The 16,396-nt window shown below is 31.4% G+C and overlaps 2 pseudogenes across 1 annotated transcript; one reads left to right on the forward strand and one right to left on the reverse strand.

The window, feature by feature from the left end:
• Positions 1 to 435: 435 nt before the first annotated feature.
• LOC124819787 (phenolic glucoside malonyltransferase 1 pseudogene) lies at positions 436 to 2,459 on the reverse strand (annotated as a pseudogene). The gene is made up of 2 exons (XR_015785674.1): positions 873 to 2,459; positions 436 to 764 (listed from the first exon to the last, which is right to left on the reverse strand). The product of XR_015785674.1 is annotated as a phenolic glucoside malonyltransferase 1 pseudogene (transcript).
• A 12,955-nt stretch (positions 2,460 to 15,414) lies between these two features.
• On the forward strand, positions 15,415 to 16,133 carry LOC124819786 (protein DETOXIFICATION 51 pseudogene; annotated as a pseudogene).
• Positions 16,134 to 16,396: the final 263 nt, after the last annotated feature.

The following is a 16,396-nucleotide window of genomic DNA, read 5'->3' on the forward strand; positions in this document are numbered from 1 at the left end:
AAGGCTCTCTCATATAAACATTGCATAGGTCACATTTTCTTTGCTTCAAATTGTAGGTCTGTGTTGATGGTGGTGACGGCGACATGATGGCCTGAGGGTTTGGTGGTGGCGTGTTTCGTTCTGCGGCAGCGGTGACAACTAGGATTTCACGGTGGAGGCACAAGGATTTCTAGCCTTAGGGAAATTAGGGTTTCTAACCACATCAATTGGGTCACAGTTGTCGCGTCATAAAATATTGGAATTGAACCGTTTTTAACAAAATATGGGATAATAGTGAACTTTTTAAAAAAGTAGGACGACTTTGAACACAACGCCCCAAACTAGGAATCAAATGTAGACATTGAGTTCCGGTGTTATTAAAATTGTTTGACTTCGATCCTATCCGTTTAACAATATTAAAATTGATAACGTTAAAATTAGTATGTGTGAGAAGTGTGCAAATAAATATTGATGTCACATTTAGTTAACCTAAAATCAGTGGAAGTCAAACTGGAGAAATAAAATCATTAGGATTTTTAAACCAAGAAATAAAATCATTAGGAAAATTATGTGATATTTAAATTGGAGATTTTTGAATGCCGTCGGCGTGCAGAGTCGTCGGCTGCTCCCTTACCACACTCCACCTCGACCTCGGTTCCTCTCTTACCTGGCTCCTCTACAACTCCACCTATACCTCCTCCTCATCCCACCGCATCCCCTGCAACACCTCCTGTGTGAATCCTTTCCCTCTAACGCCTGCTCCAACGACACATGCGCCCTCTTCCCTGAAAACCCAACAATTTTGATAATACAGAAACCCAATAGAAAATTACTTATCAACATAGAGACCAAGTAAATATTTAAGTAAAAAAAAAAAACAGTAGGAAAATTACATGTAGAACCCGGTATCCAATTCTGGCTATGCAAAAGTAAAGCGACTAAAGTAAATGAAGTGAAAGATTCTTATTTTGCTTTGGCAAACTTTTATTGACGAGAGAGTAGAGAAAAGTCAAGATTGGAGAAGGCCGTTGAGAAAGAGAGACGCAAAAGTGTGCATTGCTTCTTTGGTGGACACAAAACCTATCTCAACCCCGTCACCATTTCTGCTATCTGATAAACAAAATGCGGCAGTTCTGTCTATAGTAGCTATCTCAACCTTCTTTGGTCTTCCCCAACCAAAGTCATTACTATAAGCATCAAACCTCGGTGACCCAGCAACGCCAATTATCTTCGTATCAACTTTGAAACCTTCAAGCAACCACTTTGACCAATTTTCCGCCCCGCTCAGCGCTCCCTCTTTCAGAGTTTCCAAACTCTCATTCAGTGCATCCACTGCCACAATGAGTCCATCCTCCCCCAATATCTCCTTTGTTTCAGCACTTGCAAGCCTCGCCCCTACACAGTTCCCAAAATACGTTGCGGGAAGTGGCGGCTCCAAACGACTCCTGCAGTCAATGTTCAAAGCCAACGTAACCATTTTGTTTTTTGTTTCCTCTGCTCTCACCCTGCAAACCCAAGCATAACCAACGGATAACACAAAAGTTGACAACCGGAGGTTGCTGCTGTTCCCTTTCTTCTTCGACACCACAATCTGCTTCAGCTTTTCAATATCTGAACGACCGAGATGAAACACGCCTCTGGTTGCATCGTCTGGGACTTGCAGATCCCAAGCTACGAGGCTTCTGTTGTTGGGTCCACCCTGTCTTAACCAATCGCTGACAAATTTTTGTTCTAAATGATTGGGGTCTTGGACTACCTCCCTGCCAAAAAACGGAGAGAGTTCAGGTGGCAGAGAAAAAGTTGATTGTGGTTGATCTCTGCAAAGATAAGCCCAGGCTTTGATAAACGAGGTTGAAGTCTTGCCATCTAGAACAGCATGGTGTGAGGTTATTGCTATGGAAAATCCAGAGTTTGGAAATAGAGTGACTTGCAAGGCTAGAACATTTGCTTGATCGTGGGATATGGTCAAGTGGGGTAAAAGGTGGTGGATTTCTCTAGCCTCAGCAAGATCCGTGCCTGCTAGATGGTCGAAATCAGCATCAGATTCAGCTACAGTGAGGGAAACAGTGTCACCGGATTTGTAAGTGAGGATGGGGATTTGGGAGTGAAGGGGCCAAGTGAGGTGTCCGGCGAGAGGGAAAAAGTGGGCAAGTGCGAGAGAGAGAGAGAGTTTGAGTTTGGGAAGAAGGGTATCGAAGAAGAGAAGAGTTGGATGAGGAAATTGATAGAAGAAGATGCGTTCAACAGGAGGCAGCCTTAGCCATAATATGTCAAAGAAGGTGAGGGGAAGCGTTGTTTGAGTTGGCAACTCTTTCGATTCTGAAGTTGGAGCTACGTTGAATACATCTACCACTTTCATGGCTTCTTTTGTTGCTGTTCAAACCAGAGAAACAGAAAGGTTACTTCTACCTCTCTGTAGCTGATCAATATTCCACACATAATGCTACCACCATTCTCTCTCTTATGCTCTCTCACGTCGTCTTTTGAATTCAATATTTATTAGATATATATAATCATCCTATCTGATTCAAAAGTTATGATAATCAGTTATAAAATGTCCCACAAATTTATTTCATGATATCCATTTATTAATTTCAATACATTCTAAAAAGTATGAAACCACTATAAATAATAAACATGAAATTAATAAAAATATTTTTTAAGATTTTTTTTATGTAATTAACATTTTAATAAATTAGTAAAATAGATCCTTTAATACTTTCGAATAAGACACATATTCATGAAGATTAAAAAAATATAAAGAAAAGACATTTTTGAATTTTTCTTACAAAGATATATTAAAAATAATAATAATTGATATAAATATTATATGATATTACTTTCAATCTCAGATTTAAAAAGTACTTTTTGAGTTTTCCTTTTTATATCTATTCAATTTTCTTATCTCTGTTAGGTATAAAAATTTTAATTCATATTTCAAATTATAATAAATTCGATCAGTTTTAAAAATTTTAACATCTTTAACAAATAAGTTCTTACTCAAACGTTAATGAACAACATTTATCATATTATTTTTACAATCAAAAGTCTTTTGTGTCTTTTGAAATATATTTTCGAACAAAGTTTGTAATAATTATTTTAGCAGTTGCCGTACTATTAATCTTTTATTAAACATCTAAAAAACATATACATGTATTTAGTTATCAAAGTCTTAATTACCAAGCATAGTGTCTTAAATTAGTATTGGAAACTAATTCAGAATTAATAATAATAAATACCTAAAATTTTAGTAGTTAAAATTAGAAATCAATTTAAACTTTAATTCATAAATCAATTATAATTTGTTTATTCATAATAAAAACTATTCAAAATATAAATAATTTTTAATTATTAATTATTTTGATTTCTAAAATAAGTTATTATTTAATAATTTTTTTTGTGGTGATATATATATTTTATTAATTATTATTAATTTAATAATAGTAATAAAAATTATTAATTTAATAATAATAACAATAATATATATATATATATATATATATATATATATATATATATATATATATATCAATATAAATCTATTTATTGAATTGTTTAATCTACTTTCACACATTTAATTAAATGTGTTTCTTAATTCCTCTTGATTCAATTTGCATAAGATAAGAACATATCTTTATTTTGTAAAACAAATAAAAAATATTGTAATACAAATTTAGGAGTTGAATTTTTAACTTAATTTAACTCTAATTAATCAATTTTTAAGAAATATTTACATCACTAATACTTCTAACACATTCTCTCCCCTTAAATATATATAACTTGAATGTAATATTAGATATTTGCAGCGATTAAAAAAATTCAACAAATAATAAGAATATTTTAAATCTAATTTAATTTCACAAAAATTTATAAAATAAGGTATGTATGGATGATATTTTCTTTCCTACAACTTATAATTATGTAAATATTTGACAATTTATCTTACTATTGATATAAATTGTTTCTATGTTTTCTGTCTCAACTTGGTCCTATAAGTTATATTGATGTATTATTATATTTTTATCTTCTTTTGAGTTAATATTAATTTTTTGTTCTATATTTATCAGATATACTACAAAAATATATAATTTTAACTTTTAATAATACAAATATTTAATACTATAATTTTATTAATCTTTATTCCATGCATTTATCAAAATTTGAGTAGTATATATATCATTTTGTTGTTTATTTTAATTTCAAGAATGAAAAAAATATTAAATAAAAATATAAACTGTTACAACCAATCCAAATAAAACCAAAGAAGAAAAATAGTTGATATTTTTTTTTTCCTTTTAAACGAGAACGTACATTTTATAATTGGTTTAAATATATTTCTAACTAAAAATTAAACCAAACTTCACCCAACACTCCACTCCTATAGACATGATAATAGCAAGGACAAGGAAAAGGTATCTTTCCATAAAAGATGGTTGGTTTGTTTTATTTTAAAAAATATAAATTTTTTACATGATAGTATCTTCCTTTATTTTTTATTTTATTTTTTTTAAATTATAAAAATTCACTTTTTTATTATTATTTTATATTGTTAGATAATTCTGTATCATTTTATGGTTATTCTTTTATTTTTGGTTGTGTTGGTTCCATGTTTCATAGAAAGAATGGATTATATGATTTCAGGCGCTTACCAAAATAAGATAATACCATGTGCACCCACATCACAACCTCCATAGTGTATCGGTATCATACAATTTCATTTTGTAAATGTAATCAATGGCGTCATTCATGACGACTTGTAAAAATAATTACAGGATATTCGAACGTAACTTTCTTCTATTTTTTTTATGTTGTTTATATATCCATTGTGAAAAGTGGCTAAATAAAAAAATATCACTACACGACAATGCTAAATGTGTATGTGACTTTTGTGTTTTTAAAATTAGATTTGATAGATTAAAGACAAGCGATGACGTTGGTGGTGGGGAGGTGATTAGGAGATAGAAAAGAATAATATAAGCACATCTGAGTGGGTAAGTAAATCGTTACTTCAAACACTTGGTGAGTGGAAACAAATACTGCATTCCTATTCACAGTTTTGTATTGATTTCATATACAACTCATGAACGAGAAGACAGAAATACGAGTACGATAAAACTAAATAAATAAATGACAAACAGTATATGACCAAGTCTTAATATTTAATCTCATATATTATTCATAATTTTTTTTAGTTAAGTATACCTCCAAATTAAGAAAGAAAAACCATTTTATATTAATATTTTTAATTTTTTTTCTTCACACATTATTTTATATATACACACTAGTGATTAAATCAAGAGTTAAATACATTATTTTTAAATTAATTTTTTTTAAAATTTTAATTTAATTTAATTTTTTAATTTAAAAATATGTAAATTTAGTTTTTCTAATCAAATTTTATTAAATTTATATAATATTTTAAATATGCTTCGTAATAATATTTAAATTATTTATACTTGAAATATTTCTAGTTTTATATTAATTGATTAATTATATATCGTTGTTCCTTGAAACATTTCCAGTTTAATATTACCTTATTAATTATATATAGTTGTTTCTATGATTTACACAGTGTATTATTTATCCATTAAAGGAATTATAAACGTGTCAGAAAGAAACTATAGTATATAAGGTGATCTAAAATATAATAAAGTCATTATGTTATCAATCACTCCAAATTTTCACAAAATGAATTATAAAGGAAAAGTTATCCACAACTAAAGCTAAAGATAATAACATATATAATTCTAATTGTATATTAAATCACCATGACTATTATCAATTTAACTTTTTTAATCATTCATTAAATATATACAATATAAATTTGTATATAAAAAAGTATTCAACACGAGATATCAAATAGTATATTTGAAAAGCAATATTAGTTATGTATTATTAGATACTAGAAATGAGCAAAAAGCCCTTGATCGATTGCATCTGACCAAACCTAATGAAAAAAATAAGTGATCGGTTGGTTATGCACGAATTCTGATAACATTAGATAAATTAAAATGGATAAAACAAGTTTAAATGATCGAATCTGGATCAGGAAAAAATATTCCACGATACCCAACCCGACCCATATGTTTACTTTAAATTTTTAGCTTTACATAATGATTTGAATAGGTGAGGTAAATTTAAGATAATATATATATATATATATATATATATATATATATATATATATATATATATATATATATATATATATATAAAAGTTCCATATTATAATAAATTTTCTTTCCAAACATACCTCTCATGATCTTAGTCTAGATGATTTAGGATATTTATATAAGATAAGCACATATACTTTATAATACATACATTCAAATAAGGGTTTACATATAATCAAACTTTGAGAAGTAAACCTTGAATATTTTTCACATGTGTGCAAATATTGTGAAATCCAAAATATTATGATAGATATTTCTCTTCTTTGGTGGTGTAAAAAATTGGTCTTGTTGCTTCTATCCGTGGAGAGATTTTGTGTGAAACCAACTCTTGTTTTCAATACCTTTCTTTCCTCTCTTCCATGATGAAAGTTGTATTCTTTCCCCCACACACCTACGGTTACTTTCTTTCCGCGTACCAATTTTATGTTTTGACTTCACACCAAACTTATCTTCTAGTAATCAGATGAAACAAATTATGCACAGGACTTGGGAAGGTATAATTACGGAAACATTAAGATTAAATTAAGGAAAAGTGGTTTCTTATTTTTAGAAACGTCCAACTCTTAGGCTGCTGGATTTGAAGGATAAAACCTTGACTTTCCCCTTAATGATAAGGAAGGAAAATATTACGAAAAAACCTGAAGAGAGAACGTGAGGTTGAGATTAGTCCGAGATAGAGAGAAGTAAGGATGCAGAGTAGAGAAGCAAAACAAATTCGGTTTAGATCTAGATGTTTGGAGACCTACTTAGATTGGGTAGATGAGTTGGAGCTTCTGGAGTTGAGGCACGAGAGCTAACTCTCCTCTTGATACATGATAGATGTATATTTTAGTTTATGATTATGATATGAACATGTTGGACTTTAGTAATGTTAGCTATGTGTCTGCTTGTATGAGTTTTGGTTCCTTGATTATGTTTTTTGAGTTTTTCATTTTCGGAGTTATCTTGTTTCATTTACCGTTAGATTAAGCTTAAATTTTGATACATTATTCCTGAGATATATTAATCCACTTTGACTGTTCAAATTTTAATTTAAGGCATGTAATTAAAATGGATTTCACAATCTTGAGTAAATTGACCACCACTTTATTTTTGTCTTACGGTTACTTTAGTAAAATTTTAATTACCCCTTACTTTACCGTTAGATTAAACTGAAATTTTTATATATGATTCCTTAAGGATCTTACTCCCTTTTGACCGTTCATATTTTTAATTAGAGATTTGCACTTAAAGGAATAAATTATGCATTTTTTAATAACTTGATTAACACTGTAATTTTATCCTTAATGGTCTGTTCACTTGAGAGGAATGGAGAGGAATTTACTGTTTGGATGGATCAGTGCAGATGGAAAGAAGGGATTATTTGTGTTCACATGCACATATTAGCTAGGAAGGAAAAGAGGGAAATTGGGAGATACTCCCTTTTTTCAATCATCGTATATATGCGATGATTTGCAAGAAATTAGAGCAAATTTTCATTTTTGTCCTTACTGTATTTTATATTTTTCATATTTTTTTCTCTTATTATAATAATAATAATAATAATTAATAATAATAATACAATTATTATTTTACTAATTTATAATCTTTTTACATTTTTAAAATTTACTTTAATAATTAATTTTAATTTTTACTCTTTATAAACATTTCTACAATTAAATATAACTTTAATAATTATAATTTTATATTACATTAATAACTAGGGGTATTTTGGTAATCTTCAATTTCTATCAATTAAACAAATTTTTTAAAACTATCACATCAATCAAATTCTACACTAATTCTCACAAACTTTACCTCTAAATCCACTCTCAATTACCTCCAAATCCACTCAAATAAACACACAAAAAATTACCCTTAAATCCACTCAAATTCATTCAATCACTCTCCCCCAAATCATCTCCCCCAATCAACCCCAACACCCTAAGTTTCCTTAGTGAAAACGTTAATCCTCGCTTTAATTAGAGGCTGTAATGAGAATAATCACCCCACGTAATACTATAAACTGGTTAAATTATTAATAATATTTGATTATATTGAGTGAAATTTTGAGTAATTGTATTTATTGATTTGTATGTATGATTGTATCAATGACTTGAACATTATTCTATGTTAAGCTACGAACATGATTTTGGATCAAATATGTATTGCATGAGGAATGAGTTAATGAATATGAATATGATGTGAGATTGGTCAAGGGTCTCGTGGAAAGACTGTGTGGTTGTAAGTAATTAGTGTACACATTGATGTTGAGGGTCATGTTGTTGGAGGTTATCCTGGTACTCTAATAACCATTTAGTCTCAAGAAGAGAATAATGAATTATGTGGTGAGAGGGGCAAGAGGTCATAATCTATTTGTCGATTTTGGGAAAAGGTGTAAACGGACTAACCTTGTGGATGACATAGAGTGTTGTATTGGAAGTGTATATGTAAAGAGTAGTGGAGGTCACTACAAGTTCACAATCTCCCGTGATCACGCATCAGCGTCTCATCCGAATGAGTGTGTTTGGCATGATTATTATAAGATGAGTGTATTTGGCATGATTATTATAGGATGAGTGTGTTTGGCATGATTATTATAGGATAAGTGTGTCTAGTATGATTATTGAATGATGAGATGGTCGCGGCTAGCATGATCATTGTATGATGTGATGATTTAGGCTTGTATGACTATTGTATGGTGTGATGAGTAACTCTAGTATAATTATTGCATAATAATATAATTATTGTTATGTGTAGTAATATATTTATGCATATTTGATGAATTATCTCATACATGTTCGTTCACTCTACTTGTTTATGTTTGTTTTTGTATAATAATCATATAACTCATGTTGTTACACGATAGGAATGTCGATGATTGACAAGAGAGGAAACTCACGACGAGAGTTTTATTTAAATTTTATCTACTAAAAATTTATAATGATGTTTTTATAAATTCATGAGATTAATGTATAAATCAAAATTAACATTTTCTTAATAAATAAAATGAAAAACTTTCACGTAACACTACGAGAATGAGTGTTACAAAAAAATACAATATATATATATATAAAATTAAAAATTTAGAGTGTCATTTTGAGTGATATTTATCAAACCAACAAATTTTGTTTCATGCTTTGTTTTCTTTAAACAGAGATCATACATTACAAGAATTTTTTAATTATCAACAAATTATTATTAGTGATCATAATTGGTCAGTAAATTTAAATTTACTAGCAAATTTTTTCAACAAATTTTATAATTTAGTTTATCAATAAACATTTTCGTCAAAAATAAATATGTAGAAAAATTTTCTATGAGATTCGTCAATATATTACAATTTGTATTATTGGTGGTAACTTTATTACTACTATATCTATATAAATGGAGACAAATTTCTTTTGTTTCATTAATTTCATAACGTCTTTTCTATTAATGGTAAACAACTAAAATTAGAATGTTACAGAAACACTTTTAACTTACTTTAATTAAAATAAATATAAATTATAAATAAAAATATTAGTTACAAAGTAATTAATTTAGAACATTATAAATAATATTCAAATTTATGTTTCTAATAATTAATTTGTTATTCGTATTGATTGGGTAATTTTTTGGTAAATGTTTATAAAAACGTAATTGATTTTTTTAAAAGTAAAGGATTTTTTGCGAAAAACATTGTTTATTTATTTTATTTTCATAATTTTAAATTTTTTTATTCAAATAACTTCTTCCATACAGCACAAACATACTAGCAAGATAATAAATGTATAACGCAATAGAATGATTAGTAGAAGAAATTGTAAAATATGTAAGTGTATATAACTCATTAAAATAATAAAAAATTCTAGAAAAACCTACAACTCACCAATTGGTGATCAAAATCAAATCTTAGAATCTCAAATTGACCAAGAGTAAAGGAAAATACACTTTTGATACATGTAAAAATAGATTTCTCTACATGATCATAGACAGAAAAAAAATGATAGAAACTTACTTGCACCAATTGATCGGCTAGAAGTAGAGATTATTCTGTCGTGATCTCATAGTCACCTCTTGATCGTCAAACAAATGACTCAAGAGTTAGAATTCTTAGAAAAAAAGATAAAAAACTCTCAAAATATAAATTTTAAAAGAATGATACATTTTAAAATAATAAAACTTATTTATTTTTATAAATAAATAATTTAATATTAAAATAATTAAAATAATTAAAATTTATTATTCTCACTATTTCTAAAATATTATTTTCTTGGATTTTTACTGATGTTATTTATAATGATTTTAGAATTTGTAAATGTAATATTTTTCTAACTTAAAAAAAGGATCGCGATATTCTAACAACGCAATTTTGACAAAAAATTGACAACGTTACGTGTCAAAAGGCTATTGGATTATTTAAAATATATTTTTTTTCGTTAAAGTTGACAATGAATTTGGGTTCCGAAAATGTCCCTCTCATTTTTGTTTTCATTCTCCTCCACTGTTGCATTTTGGTTTTCATTTTGTGTGTGTTTTCTCTCCTTTCTCTCTTTCTCTCTCACGAAGGAAGCTTCATCTTCTCCGGCAGACTCCGGTGAAGCAATGGAAAGCTCCGGTAACAAGGTATTTTCTTTTCCCTTTCCATTTTCCGTTTCCCATTTTCCATTTCCCATTTTTCCTTTCCCCTTTTTCCCTTTTCCCTTACTCCATTTTCATCCTCTCTCTAACCTCTTTCATCGTTCCCTCTCCTTTCTCTCTCCAAGCTCTCTCCTTTCTCTCTTCAAGCTTTCTCCTTTCTCTCTTAAAGCTCACTCCTTTCTCTCTTCAAGCCTTCTCCTTTCTCTCTTCAAGCTCTCTCCTTTCTCCCTTCAAGCTTTCTTTTCTCTTTATTTTAGTTTCATCTTCTTCGGCGAAGCAACCCAGCGAGAAACATGTTCTCCTTTATATTGATTTTGTTGTGGGAAATGGAAAACTTTGGTGACTTCGGTGATGAGAGCAAGATATCTCCACTATTCCTTTTCCCCTTTCGCGTTTTCCTTTTCCCTTTTCCACTTCCACTTTCCCATTTTCCATTTAGCCTTTCCCCTTTCCTCTTCGCCAATTTGAGTTTCTTGTTTTGTTAATTATTTTTGGATTGTTCTAACATGAATTTTTTTATGCAGTTGTGTGTGCAACATTCTTTCAAAACCAAGTTTGTTGATGTTTTGAATGGAAGATTGACTCATGAGGAGAGGAATGTCTACTTGATAAAATTATGGAATGTCTACTTTCCAATCATGTTGACAGTAATATTTTAAAAAATTATTGTAATGGATTGTATTGAACATTTCCAATTCACAACATGTTTTTTCAATGTTAATATTCATCGATTGAACCAAAATATGTTCTCATCATGGAATGTTAATGGATTTGATACACATGACCATTAAACTCACTCAACCATCTCAAAAATTGGAAAAAGTCACCAAAAACACAGGCAAAACCATCATGGGGAGTCCAGTTGAACTACCTTGGTTTAAACACCTATAAAAGCCCCTGACAATCTATTACAGTGACAGAAATAGAAAAAAATCACCTATAGGGACAGAAAAATGACCCTGGGGAGTGCTGTTCATCCAGGTTGGGAGTACAGTTGAAGTTTCTGTACAAATGACAATTTTTTCTCTCGTAATCGATTACAGGGGTCTTGTAATCGATTACCAGAGAAAAAATTGTCATTTGTACAGAAACTTCAACTGTACTCCCCACCTGGATGAACAGTACTCCCCATGCTCTATTTTTGTTGAATTTTTCATTTTTTGAGATGGGTGAGTGAGTTAAATGTTATTGGGTGTGCTCCCTGCACCAATAATGAGGTTAGGTCATTGATTTCTTCAAAAAAAAATGTCAATTTAGGTGGTTTTCTCCAACTGAGGTGAGGTCCTTGATCATTGTTTGTTCGTCATCATTGACACATGACTGATGTTGTTGTAATCGATTACAGGGAGCTGGTAACGCTTACCAGTAGAAAAATCTCCTTTTGTACCGAAAGTTGAAGAGTGCTACCCAGACGTGGCTTAAGCACTCCCCAGGAATATTTTGGATTCGTTATGACTATCTTTTGAAGGTTTTGTGGATGGATCATTAATGGAACACTTCAAGTTGGAATACTTCAATATTAAACAAATATAAACGAAATAATGAAGGGTATTGAGTAATGAAAAACGACTTTGGGGATACAAAAACGACTTTGGGGAGCAATGTTCATCTAGCTGGGGAGTACAGTTGAAGTTTCTGTACAAATTACCCTTTTTCCTCTGGTAATCGATTACAAGACTCGTGTAATCGATTACCAGAGGAAAAAGGGTAATTTATACAGAAACTTCAACTATACTCCCCAGCTACATGAACAATGCTCCCCATTCTCTATTTTTTGTTGAATTTTTCCTTTTTTGAGATGGGTGAGTGAGTTCAATGTTATTGGGTGTGCTCCCTGCACCAATAATGAGGTTAGGTCATTGATTTCTTCAAAATAAAAATGTCTATTTAGGTGGTTTTCTCCAATTGAGGTGAGGTGCATAACTCATGCTATCAACTTTGACCTTTGCTGACTATTTTAATCATAACTTTTTTCACAGACCTCCAAATGATGTGATTCTTTTTTTATTAGAAAGTAGACTCAAAAATCTTTCCAATGACTACTAATTTATAATTTTTGGACATCTGAGTAGGTGCAGTTAATTCCTTAAAGTTAACGTTTTATATATTTCTACCACCTCTCATCTTTGCTGGTTGTTTTGCTCATAACTTTCTCCACCGAACTCTAAATGAGTTGATTCTTGTTTTGTTGGAAAGCTCTTTGAGTCTAGATTCCAACAAAACAAGAATCAAGTCATTTAGAGTTTGGTGGATAAAGTTAAGAACAAAACAAGTAGAAAAGGTCAGAAAAACAAAGTTGGGGAGCAGTGTTCATCTAGTTGGGGAGTACAGTTGAAGTTTCTGTACAAATTACCCTTTTTCCTCTGGTAATCGATTACAAGACCCCTGTAATCGATTACCAGAGGAAAAAGGATAATTTGTACAGAAACTTCAACTGTACTCCCAGCTAGATGAACACTGCTCCCCAAAAAAAGGTTTCAATATATATGGTCGAACAACACTGGGAGAAAACGTATGGTACTCTATAAAAATTGAAATTTTATTTATATAATATATTATCAGTACATATTATCCAACATTTATAATCATAATCTTTTGTTTACAAAAAACATGTACAAGGCTCATACAATGTAAATATCTAGGCAACTAATCAACATATAATTGAAAACCTATAAAATCCTAAGTGTTGCAGCACTTGTTCTCTTCACACATTGTCATTGTCTAGAATGCAGTCCATATATATTTTTGTCTAAATACTTGCAAGTGCTCCTGAAATCAACACAAGTCACTTTAAAAAATTAACATAATACCAAAATCATCTAGTCTTTTAACAAAGTTACTAATACTTACATTGTTGTAATCAAGCATACTTTTCTCATTGTAATTGAGAACATCATCGCACAGTTCAATTTTTAACAACATACCAAAAAATAACTCAAGGTTTTGTGCCTGGGAAATGCAAAAAAACAAGAAAAAAGTATAACACACCTACTAGTTAATCACATCAACAAATTATATTTGAAACATCTATTATCAAACATCAACAAATCATATGTTTGATGAGCATAATACCTGATGTTCTCAATCACCAAGGCTCCTAATAAATTAGTTATTACAAAAGTCTATAAAAAAGATTACATACTTTACCTTGCTTTGGCGAAACAAATTTCTCAAATCAAGAACCAAAAAATTGGGCTGCAAAAATTCCAAATATGTAAATATAGAGAAATAATTAAAAAAATAATATAATTTTCCAAAAGCAGAAACAACTAAGAGATACAAAGATTACTAACACATTTGATAATTTCAATACCCCAACCAAGAAGCCATGTTAAGAGAAACTTTATTCCAACCGACGAAGGAATAACAGCACGAGCGAGAAAACGAAAGCTTTGGAGAAATGACGCCAACGGTGGACCCAAGCGATACAAAGACAACACTTCAATGACGGACAGAGAGAGACGACTTCCTCCAGAGACAACGGTGGACCCAAGCAACGAACGAACAACAGTGGACAAACGCATCACTTCGGTGGCGGAGAGACAGTTTCGAATGAGGAATGTCGAAGGCAGTGAGAGAGTTTCGAAGAGAGGAATAAGTTTTTCTTCTGAATATTGTTTCAAAAAGTGAAAGGTACCAAAATATTTCTGAACATTCTTTCCAAAGATGCCCTCGAAGACAAGATGAAACTTTTAAAAAAATTTGATAAAAACAACCAATGATAATGTGACACGTATCGTTGTCAAATTATTGTCAAAAATATGTTGTTAAAGAAAAGTTTTCCAAAAAAATATTATCATATTACTGTAGACATTTAAAATCATATGTTTAGGTGAACATGAAATCGTTTTCCAAATATTGTTGTGCACATTTTCCAATATATATAAGTAAAATTCAAGATAGCATTATTTGTTTTTATAAAAAGCCTCATGATGATATTAAAAAATAATTTAATTTTGTAATATAATAGAAATTCAAAATTTTTCAAAAGGTTATACTATTGGAATTAATTTAAGATACTAATAATTGAATTACTCAAATACACTTCACTAATTTATTTCTAAATTGGTTTCCAATAAAATGTTAAGAACCTTGGTTGGGCTTTAGTCATTGGGCGCTTTATTTCTGAAAGAAAAATACAAAAGTTGAAGCAATAATAGAATATCAAAATTTCAATGACATTTGATTTACCTTTGGAGATTTATATTTCACATGTGTATTTTAGAGACAATATTCAAATTGATGAATGCGACACAATTATTTCAATGCCCCACCCGATAGTAGAAAAGACAAAAGTTTTAAAAATAAATTGCATGCACAATTAACTTCATGTTGAAAGGTTAAACCCTTGTTGCTATTTTCGTGAGTTTTTTTAATTCAATTACTGTTTTATTAGAATCCCCCATTTAGTCTTAAAAAATGTTAATTTAAGTCAATTTGACTCCTACCGTTAAATTTGACTAACAGAGTTAAATTTTGGAAGTTACTCCCTCCATCACCACATACTGCCCCTACATCTCCTCATTCTTTTTTTGCCCTTGACGTAAATATAAACGGACGTTAACTTTCGATTGTCAAACGAATGTGCCCATCCGTTGAAGCTTGGCCTGGGCGCTAATGGATATTAGGAGACCTGGAACTGACGACGGGGTCCTTAGGAATGGCCTTTGCCAACATCACATGTTATTCGGTGCTGTCGGGTCCTTCAACGCAAAACACATGAACGTCTTGTCGTTGACCCTCCATTGTTGTGTAATGTTTCTGCTACTCTGCTCCATCCCAATATCATTCCTTTGCCTCAACATCTCAAACATCTTTCTACCTTTGCACCAGAACCCTAACATCACCCGCATGGCACACACTTACCTCATTTTTTCCCTCCCCGACCTCCCCACCCACTCCTTTCTCCATCCAATCCGCATTTACCTTCGCGTGCAGGGCGTCACCCACCCAGTCACCTTAGCGTCCCTGGCTGGAACCCTCCTCCACTCCCCCATCAACTACCTTCTCGTCACGTGACTCCACCGCGGCCTCGCCGGCGTCGCAGCAGCTTCCGCTACCTCCAGCCTCTCCATCCTCCTCTTCCTTGCCACGCACGTGTTCCTCACATGCCTCCGCTGCGCCGCGCCGACCCAGGACTGTCTCTCCAGGTGGAAGTCGTTGCTCTGGCTCGCCGCGCCGAGCTGCGTCTCCGTTTGCCTAGAGTGGTGGTGGTACGAGATAATGATAGTTTTGTGTGGGCTTTTGGTTAATCCCAGTTCAGCCATTGCTTCCATGGGTATACTCATTCAAACAACTTCCTTTATTTACGTTTTCCCCTCTTCGTTGAGTTTTGCGGTTTCCACTCGTTCGGAACAAACGAATCAGGAGAGACAGTGAAAATGAGAGTTTGGGGGAGGAGGGGCTATGAGAGTTGGGGGGTGGGGCTACTGTGACAGTTAAAGTGAAAAGGATAGTTTTGTAATTAAAATAAATTTGGGGAGGTGTAGGGAACAATTGGGGTGGTGGAGGGAGTAGCTCTCTTAAATTTTTGATGTGACATGCTTTTTAAACGTGGCATAAGCAGGATGTTATGTGTAGTTTCCTAAGTTTAACGTGAAAAATGTTTGATTAAAAAAAATCATCCTCCATTACAAGCACCA

This window comes from Vigna umbellata, chromosome 4, assembly GCF_029865625.1.
Source record: "Vigna umbellata cultivar VRB3 chromosome 4, Vumbellata_1.0, whole genome shotgun sequence".
In the NCBI taxonomy this organism is placed as follows: domain Eukaryota; kingdom Viridiplantae; phylum Streptophyta; class Magnoliopsida; order Fabales; family Fabaceae; genus Vigna; species Vigna umbellata.